Source organism: Alligator sinensis, unplaced genomic scaffold (genome assembly GCF_000455745.1).
Source record: "Alligator sinensis unplaced genomic scaffold, ASM45574v1 scaffold1408_1, whole genome shotgun sequence".
Lineage (NCBI taxonomy): Eukaryota > Metazoa > Chordata > Crocodylia > Alligatoridae > Alligator > Alligator sinensis.
In genome coordinates, this window is record NW_005842519.1 from 112,452 (window position 1) to 123,091 (window position 10,640).

Below are 10,640 nucleotides of genomic sequence, written 5' to 3' on the forward strand. Positions count from 1 at the left end.
TTGGGCCAAGGCGTCTTAGAGAGTGGCAGAGGCAGGAAAAAGGCGTATTCGGCGTCTCGCTTGGAGACTGCTCGTTTCGGTGGGCCGCAGACACCGGATAACTCCTTTGGAGACTCCGCGTATCATTCAATTTCCTTTCTCGCCTCCTGAAGCCGAGTGCCGCACGGAGCAGGGCTCCAAATCCGGGCCGTGGCTTCCATGAAAAGCATCTCATTTTGGAGAGCCAAGGGTGAGCGCAGCTTGGTTTCCCCTGCTTGAGCGAGCACTCTTCCCCAATTAGCGCTGATCCGCGCTGAATTGAGCACCACACCCTGAGTCATAGACAGCGAGGCTCGAGAGGCGGCATCATAGCCCCTTTTGACAAGTCTCTGGAAGGCCTAAAAGAGGCTGTGTCATATTCTGGGCCATCTCATCAGGCAAGCTGGAATAAATACTTTCAAAGGACAGTTCTCGGAATAGGGGAAATCATGGGAAATTAAAGAAAGAAGCCGGGTTTGGATCTGAGCTCTCCTGAAGCTTAAGAGGCTTTTCATCAGGCTGAACCTGAGCGCTGCGAGATCCTGGGAAAAGTCACCCACCTGGCAGGAGAGGCCTTTTCATGAAATAGAGTTTGCAAGGGGAGGGATCGTTGTCTCCAGGGTTAGGCGAGGGACACCTAATTAACATTGATGGCCGGTTTAAAGAGAGCCTCCCTCAGCCAAGGGACGTGATTTTAGAGCAGCTAGATTCTGCATGAAAGAAAGATTTCCCTCCCCTTCCCCCACGAGTTCATCCCTAGCCCAGGGATTGGGGCCTCGCACTTGGGAGAGGGGAGACAACACATTTCTGTCCCTGCATCGCAGCCTGTTTGTGCTAGGGGCAGAAAGGACATATAAACCGGTATTAGCGATCGGAAACCAGTTCAAATCTGTAACACGACAGAAGTTCAGGGCACAGAAACCACTTTCAAAATGGCCGAAACCGGTTTAAGATAAACCTGCAGGGATGTAGTATCAGACTGAGCTGATTTAAATTAAATCGGTTTATTGAACTTCAAGGCAAGTGTGCAAATCACTGAGCTTCCTCCCTAGCTGTGTCCTAATTCATCTTGAATTCCTTTCCTTGCAAAGCTCTACAGCTTCAACGAAGGTAAAGGTGAGTGTTTATGTATGCATATGCCCCCACTCCCCGCCTGGGTGTATACACACAGGCATGCAGACATATGTACACACAAACCTATAGGCACACACAGATGTGTACATGCAGTAGACTAGAGTGACTTGCAGCCTGGTGGTTAGGCCCTTTTTCAGGGAGGTGAGAGATGCGAGTTGGACCCCCTTGGGTTACAGAAGCTGATTCCCCCTTTCTGGGCACGTGCTCCCATCACCGCACTATTAATTAAAGGTGTAATGGCCCCTGCTTCCTACGGTGGTGGTGCCAGGCTAAGTGGTGCTAGGCTAAGTACACTAGCCCCACTTCTCATTCAGTCTCACCAGGGCACTAGCTCTTGCTCCTAAAGCCATACAAAAGAAAGGAAAGAAGACCAGGGCACTGCCTGCTATGCCTTGCTGGAAAATGAATATGAATGTGGGAGGCTGCCCTCAGATAATCAGAGGGAGCCTTCCAGATGCCACACTCTGCCCTACTTATCATCCAAATACCTCAATCTGGCCCAGTCTATAAACTCTGTCTCTAAATAGTGCAAGTGGCCTCAGCCAACTTGCTCTTTTGGTCTGTAGCCAGACTGGCTCCCTAGCCCCAGGTAGCAGCCCCTCTCCCCCAGGATCACTCTGTCTAGTTCCCATTGGCGGTCCTTCTCCAGGGCTCATTCTCTGTAGCCTCTAATTAAGAGTGCTTTGTCAGGGCTCTCCGTCACCACCCTTGTTCTGTCTCACACAGGCCTGCATTCTCCTGCCTTATGTTAGTTAAACAGACTCATGGCCTCTTCCCTAGGTGCCTAAAGCAGCCTCCCTGCTCCCCATAAGCCACCCCCATCCCTCGTGAGAAAGCATAAACAAATGTGACTCAAAACAGAAAAAAAAAAATCTTTCTTTCTCTTTTTCTCATCCTGCAGAGCTCCTTACCCCTCCAGGGCCTCCGCAAGAATGACCCCAGGAGCCAGGCTTATATAGCTCCTTGGCTCCTCCCCTTCTGGTCACCTGACCGCCTATCCTCCCAAGGCACAGGGCTCTTTGTTTCCTAATAGCAGGCTCGTGGCTCTGCTCTTTGCTGCCTGTCCCCTTCCTCTCTGCATCTCCTCTCATGGGCCCAGGGGTTCACCCCAAGCTAATCAGCCAGTTCATGTCTTTGTTGCCTGCAATTTGTAACCTTTAGCTCTGCTGGTTTTCTCCATTTGAGTAATAGGGATTAGGGGTTCCCAATACAAGGCCACCTGCTCTAGCGGGTTTTGAATGAAGGTGGCCATGTCTTGGTGGAACTCACTCCCAAATGGGGATGTTTGGCCTGGTCTGAGCGTACCCAATAAATTGGTCCCCTCCGGAGATGTGAGAGGAGGGAACATTTTGCTTCAGCCTCTTGACTGGGTTTATGTATAGATAGACCATGCCTGGAGCACTTCTAAGCATGTGCCAAAGCAGAAATTTAGGTGAACTTTAATGGTGAAAATGTAAGTACCTATAGACACTGGGCACTGATGGGTTTAGACTGAGCCTTTGGTGATCCCACTCTTGGACTGTTTCAATTCTACCCCAGTTTCGGTTCTGTGTCTCGATGGGCACATCTACACGTTGCCCTATGGGGATGTAGTGATGCGCTATGTCGCCGTACGGTGTGCAATGGTGACGTAGCGATCACGCAGGTCTACATGTGATCGCTAGCTATGTCACTGTAGTGGCGCGCTCCCCTGCTTCATCAAGGGCCATAAAGCACGCAGAGACAACTGGAGATGGAGAACTGGCCATACACGAGGAGACCAAAAGAGCTTGGCTTAGCTAGTCTGGCAAACCAGACTGAGAAGGGATGGGATTGTTGCCTGGAAATACATCGAGGAAGGGTGGTAGACAGCCACCCAAGGGAGGTTGGATATTAGGAAAAACTCTCTCACGAGGAGGGTGGTGAAGCACTGGAACAGGTTACCTAGATATGGTGTAGTCTCCATCCTTGGAGGTGTTGAAGACCCAGGTAGACAAAGCCTTGGCTGGGATGATGTAGTTGGGGATGGTCCTGCTTGGAGCAGGGGTTGGACTAGATGTCACCCCCTGAGCTCCCTTCACACCCTCCTTGTCTGTGATTCTATGATGATAAAGATGGCTGGAAATGTGGAGAAAGTTCCTAATGAGGGGAGCAGGAAGTTTCTAGAACAGCCCATGATAGGTGCAGGAGGGACAAGAAACCAAACTGGTTTTAAGGGTGCAGCTTGGTCAGGTCCTAAAAGGCAGTACATGATGACATTGCCTCCATAGCTCAATAGGTCCCTTCCAGTCCTGTATATAAAATGGGAACCAGATACGTAATGACGATGGATACATCCCATTACTGTCCCCCCTGCACTGGCTGGGATCAGGAAGGGAGTGGGAGGAATTCTCCCAATAATTCTGTCCTAACTGGATGCTGGTAGGACTGGGGAAACACCTCCGAGAAGCTGTTTCCAGGGGTTGTGTATTTTTTTGGCTGGACCCTTGCACAGTCCAGTGACCCTCCAGCCACAGCCATAAAATGGGTGAGGTGAGCCCCTCACGACTGTGCAACATTGCATCTAAGGCATATAGTGAACAGAGTCGAAACTGATGCCAGGTGACCAATAATCACAACAAATCCAGCTTGAGACTTTCAAAGAAATAGCAGTGTTAAAGTGAGCAGGATTTTCTTCTAATGGCAAAAAAGATGCTTGAGCATTTTCCCCTCAAATTGTTCAATTGGAAGAAACCCAGCAATTCCACAACCTTTCCCCAAACTACAAACACACCATGGTGCCCAACTTTGTGCCCAACTTTGTGGTGATTCAATGGTAGCAACCGTTCCATCTTCAACTGTTTCAGGGTTTGCTATTATTTTAGCTAAAATTTTCTTGAGGAGGAAGACAAATGTGGGAAGCTCATCTGTCAATAGCTGGTATTGATACCAACTTCCAAGAGACCTTCCTGATAGAAAAGAAAAATTCAGGTCCTCTACTCTGCTGAATGGCCAACGCTTGTGGCAAACAAAGGAGACTTTCTCAATCATGTATCCTTTGTAATGGAGAGCATGAAGTGACCCAAGCACAGGGACTGCTACACGCCTAGGGAAACTAGACTATGACTGTCTGATCTTCCTGTCTTACAGCAAGGACACCAAAAGAAATACCTTTTCACTCAACCCAGAGTTAGGCTGGGGAATCTCACTGCTACAGGATGCTGTTGAGGCCCAAAGTTTCAGAAGAGGGAATGGATGTCAATATAAATATAAAGACCGTCTAGATGGGATAAAGGATATATGCCAAAAGAAAATAGAACGAGCTGTAACACAATATATGCTATAATGCAGATGAGCTATATAGTGGATTCTCATAGATATCATTTCCCATCCTTGGAGGTGTTAAAGACCCAGCTAGACAAAGCCTTGGCTGTGATGATGATGTTGGGGCTGGTCCTGCTTTGAGCACTAGATGTGACCTCCTGAAGTCCCTTCCAACCCTCATTCTCTATGATTGTATAAGACATAAATTACCCTAGAACTGGTCTAATATGGGTTATTTCTCCCTTTCTCTGAAGCTGCTTGTCCTGGCCATTGTCAGCGATGGGATGCTGGAATGGATGGACCGTGGCTCTGCTCTCGTCATCACCAAGGAGCAAGTGAGGAGGAAGGAACTGGTTGCACTCCCTGGCCCATCTCATGCTCACCCATCAATGGTATTAGCTTTGACCCATGGGCTCTGCTTTCCATATCATCCACCCACTGGGATGCCCTGGCCCTTTCACTGCTGCTTGGCCCGGAGAGCGAGTGCGAGTCTGAGAAAGAGGAAAAGGGCCGGAGCCAAAGCATCTTTGTGTCATTTGAGCTGGAGTGGATGCAGCCGACTCGGGAGAAGGAGGGGAGAGGCTGAAAGTGCATCATGGAAGCCTTCAAAACCTTCTTGACCCAGCCAGAGGTGCTCAGTAGCCCGGAGAGGTGGGAAAAGCAAATCAGAGAGATTGAACAAAAACCCAGTTTGTTCTGGCCACTGCATGCTGGGAGGGACATGAGTCTGCCGCACAACATAGAGATGAACACACAATTTGATTGCAACCATCGCCAACAACCCTCCAGCACCTTTTTCACTGCCAGCAACAGCACCGTCAAACTGAGGATGAGATGCAGCCTCCGGGATGAGAAACACTTGCAAGCAATCCCTTCCACAACCGCTGACACTAGCTCAGGGCTTATAGGAGAACCTGATTAGTGACACTCAGCAGCACAAGACATTTTGCTCCACGTGGAAACCAGAGTACGGGAGAGACCCATGAGGTCTGCTTGTGGCTCAGCCCAGCTTAGAGCCCAGCCCCGTCTCTTGCTTTTTGTAGGAGATGCAGCCGCCTTGATCGCTCTGTTCTTCTCTTTGGACTCAGCCACATGTCCCGCCCTGTGCAGAATTTGGGAGCAAACCCTCAGAAAAACAGCATCCCCATCATGGCAACGTCGGCACTGCACCACCCTCAAAAAAATAATTTCTGATGGAAAATATATGTTTTGCAAAATGGAACAAAAAATATGAATTCACCTTTTGGTCGAATGTTTTTGGTTGCTATAAATTAAATTAAAAAAAAAATGGAGGTTGCCCATCATCAACAAAAAACCCTGGAAAACTCATCCATTAAAATTCAATTTGTGGTTTTGTTGAATCGTTCCCCCCAGGGAGAGAGTCATTCTCCAAATAGTTCTCAGTTTGTACCTGAGATAAACAGTATCAGCAGCAAGTTATCCTCTGTCCCGTGTTGGGGTGATGGTTTGGCCTTGAGCTGTGTATGGGGGACACATATTCTGTTTCCAAGACTTCAGGGGAGAAAATAATCAGAGACAAGGAGGGCTGGCAGGGAGCTCAGGAGGTCACATCTCATCCACCCCCCTGCTCCAAGCAGCACCAGCCCCAACTACATCATCCCAGCCAAGGCTTTGTCTACCCGGGTCTTCAACACCTCCAAGGATGGAGATGCCACAGCCTCTTTGGGGAGCCCATCCAAGCGCTTCACCACTGTCCCAATGAGAAAGTTTTTCCTAATATCCAACCTCAACTTCCCTTGCTGCAGCCTGAGCCCATTGCTCCTTGTCCTGTCGTCTCACCCCACTGAGAACAGCCCAGCTCCATCCTCTTTGCAGCCCCCCTGCAGGGAGGTGAAGGCTGCTATTCAATCCCCCTCGGTCTTCTCTTCTGCAGACTCAATCAGCCCAGTTCCTTCCGCCTCTCCTCACAAGTCATGTACCCGAGCCCCCAAGGGCCTATTAAAATCACAACTGCAATCACAAGCACCTGGATTCAAGAACCTAAATGATCCCTTCCAATCCTGTGTTTCTAACTAGAGCATGTATCTTGGAAAGAGGCCCGGACTGGATTGAATAAACCCAGTAAGGAGGAGTCCACCACATCCGTCACGGAAAGTCCTTGGGCTAATCTCCACCGGTGCCAAGCACCTTGCGTAGCCCCACAGCTCTGCTTTGTACCAAGGTTTGGCTCCGGGGAGTTTGCAGACCTTTCCAGCTGGGTCCAGCCCTCCTGCACACGAGGAACAGTTGTTCGTAGCCAAGTGGATTTCATTGTATTTCTGGATGTTCTGCTAGAGTTGTTCTGACACAAAGTTCCTTTCTTTGATCCAAACCACCTCTGGTTTTGACTTTGTGAAACAAAACATAGACTGATGATTTACAAAACCAAAGCTATCCCACTCCTGCCCCATCTCTGCTTTCAGCTGGGCCAGCAGTTCTGCAGAAATAACCGTCTTCACAGTATCTTGGCTTCTCTGCTTTTGATCTCTGCCTGAGCTAGGGAACGCCAAAAGAGCCGCAAAATAGAGAAACACTAAGGAAGGAAAGTGAGCTGAATAGTTTTGAACCTCAGCAAATATTCAGGGGATGATCTCATTTCATGGCCATAAAACCTACTTGCCAGTCCCTCAATCATCCTTAAAGGCCGAAATGAGTCAAAAATGTTGCTTGGTATTTGGCAAAGGAGGAAAGGCAGACCATGAAACAGTGGGGGAAATGTTAAACAGTAGGAGGAATCATTCTGGGTGATGGACATTTCAGGAACAAAACAGCAGTCCCGGGGCCACTCTACTGGTGGTCTGCAGAGTTACTTCTAAAATATCTCGTGCTCTCCGGGCACCGATGCAATTAGTTGCAGAAAAATCCAGGGATTTTAGGCCCTTTTCCAACCAGCTAGGCTCAGAAACCTCCCAGTATCTCTCTGCACTCGGTTGTCTTGTAGGCTGTAAGCAGCCATCTCATTTGATCTGGATCAAAACAGGAGCAGCACGGTCATTTACATGTCACCCCTCCAAGCTGCATTGCTGCTCCTTCCCCAGCAGGTGACCAGCGAGAGCACAGAGCCTGACCAGCTCGTCCCTGAAATGAACTGCAAGAACCTAACAGCTGTACAACAAGCTGCCCCAAGAAAAAGTGTTACTACATCATAGACTCATAGAAAACGAGGGCTGGAAAGGACCTTAGGAGGCCATATCTAGTCCAATCCCCTGCTCCAAGCAGGACCAGCCCCAGCTACATCATCCCAGCTGAGGCTTTGTCTACCTAGGTCTTCAAAACCTCCAAGGATGGAGACTGCACCACCATTTTGGGTAACCTGTTCCAGTGTTTTGCTACATATCCAGCATACTTCAGAGGGACGTGAAGAGGGACAGTGGACATGCATGATTGTATGATCCTGGGACAAAAGGTTGTCTCCCAGAACACATGTGAGGTCTGTTTGTAGCCCCAATGTCTTCATTTGTGGAAGATGTCTTTGGTATAAGTCTTGTCCACAAGTGTGAAGTTCAGATCCAGACCCAACTCCAGAATCTACCAATTGCCAGAAGGCTTCAAAACCAAGGTTTTTGCTCTCACCCACTTCCAACAGCTTTTATTCCAGTGTTCAGAAGTGATAACATGGACCTTGAGTAGATCTTGGAAGCTGACAAACCTGGAGGCAAGGTCTCCTGGGATGCAGTGTCTGTAGTTTGCACACAGGACATTGGCACAGGCTGGAGAGCAAGATGGAGCCGAACCAAGGACATGGGGAGGGAGGAAGAAATAGCACAGAGAGTGGACCAAGAGCTGCCTGCAGTCTTCAGCTCAGAATAAGGAGGAAAACGGGAACAGTGGTCAATAAGCCTTATCCTGTTTTTATGTGATGTTGCTTGGTCTGGCCTTGGACATGAAACAACTGAGTGGACCTAATCCTACTTCTTCTTATATTGGTGTATAGTGGGCATAACGCCCTTAATTTCATATGTGAAGGAATTTCCATCAGGTTGCTCCTGACTTATATCCACATACTATAAATCTGTATGGAATTAGGCCCACTATCCACGTATCAAGGGCAAAGGCTCCCATGACTCATTCTCATGTACAACGGTATTGACTAAGAGTCTTTTGCAACGTACGTGAAGACATGGCATGATTTAAGGACATCTTATGGGAACTGCAGCTGTGTATCTCTTTAATGCCTGTTTACAGCCTAAATCCTCACCCTTGATTTTTCTTGCCACTAAGAAAACAAAGAAGAACAAAAAACGGGCCTCTCAAGCCAGCAGCGGCGGCATGAAAAATGGAAATGATCGTCATTGATTTTTCACAGTTGTTACTCAAAGGCCAGGATTACAAGTTCACAGGGAGGCCATTGGCAAAAGCCCCAGTCTGCAGCTAATGCATCCCATCCAGAAACTCCCTAGCACAAGCCATCCAGCTCCTATGAATCTCAGTGATAAGTTGAAGCTACCCCAGCGGATAATAGGAAAAATATGTTGGAAATACAATGCACCTGTCTGTCTGCACAATGCATGGTGGTGAGGGAAGGGGTGCAAAATGTAACAACACGGATCCACTTACTGTGATGAGACTCTAATGCGCCACGGGGCACCCCATAACTTTGGCTTCCCTGGGGTCTCATAGGAGGTCAATGAAGACTTGAAGCCATGGTTTGCCCCTTCAGTCACGGTGGAAGGACCTGAGATGAGAGTGGCTAATAGTGGAGTGGGCAGTGCTGGCCCTGAAAGTCAAAAGTTTTGACCACTCACCTGGTGCTCCTTGGAATGACCTCCCAGCCTCAAAACTAAGTTGGAAATCTCACGGGAATAAGTGTCCTCATGAGATCCCCATATGCCATTGGGTATTTTAGCATTGCACACGTTAGTCTCGACTGGATCTTCACACAGCTGATGTCTCCCACATGCCATTGCTTCTTCTTGTCTGGAGAATTGCAGATCTCGAGGTCTAGACCTCTTCTGCAAAACTATTTCATAGTCATATTGGTTCCCCCAACAGGGTAGTTTCCCATCTCTCTGGATCGCATTGCAATCCCTCCTGTTCAAAACCCCATTGAAATGAATCCATTTGTTTCCCTCGTTGACATCTTCAAATACTGGTAGAGCATCCCACTCTTAGCCACGCTGGACCTCAACTTCTGCTAATGTTGAACACAGCCACGGCAGTGGGATCTTCCCCAAAAGGTTGAACTTTCAACCTGTCCTCATCGTTCATTCGCTGTGGTTGTCTCGCTCTTCACTCCCTCTATTTACAATCATAGGGACCTCAAGGGCCATTGGATCAAATTCCCATTGTCAACATGTGACGTCCAGAAGAGCCTGGGTCTGATTCAGCACCGCATGACCATGGCTATATGGTTGTGTCATGTCAATGGGTTAGACCCATCACTGGTGCCCGAGGACCAACTCTGCCATAGTCAAAAGAGGCAGGATGATTTATACCAGCTGAGGATTGTGGCCCATAGATTTGGATGGGACGCAGAAGAGAACCGAGGCCCGGTAGGCAAGAGGCCGTCACACTGGAGCTATTTATAAAAACCTCCTTCCTTCCCTTGCTCCTTTTGAGCCTGGGCATCGAGACAGGTGAAAACGAAGCCTCCCAAACCTCGAAGCCTATTTGGTTTGCCCTCCTTGTGGTCCATCTGTGACCATCAATGGTTTGAGCTGCGGCCAAAGGGAAGCGCATGTTTATTGCTTTAACTCTGGCGGGTGCACCAAGGTATTTGGCTAGGGCCCTACTGACACAGATTCCTTGCTGCACGCTACTTCCCCAGGAAACCAGGGCCCAGACACAACATCTGGTGTCTCCAAATGAGGTTCCTGCTTCCTTCACCAACTTTTCTAACTTGGCTTTACTAAGGCAAAAGGGAGCAGAGCACTGGAGTTATACAAAGAGTTGGTTTTCATGGCTTCTCCCCAGGGAATAGGGTGACAAAGACCCCTTTGCCCAAGCCCCTTCTCCATCAGCTCCACACAGTCTTTGTGGCAGAAATGCCACTGTCGGTGCCCCTCTCCCGAGATCTGTCTCTACCAGCCTGAGAGGCGGCCGTTGAATCCCCCACAGCGGGGATCTCGCTCCTTGTCTGCAGACAAAAGCCTGGCGCCTGGGAGGCGATGCTCTGGTCACCTGGGCAGGGGGGGGAAGACCCAGCCCTGCGAGCGGGCCCAGGTAGCCAGGGATGCTTTGCAGATTGGACGGTTTGTAGCCAGTAT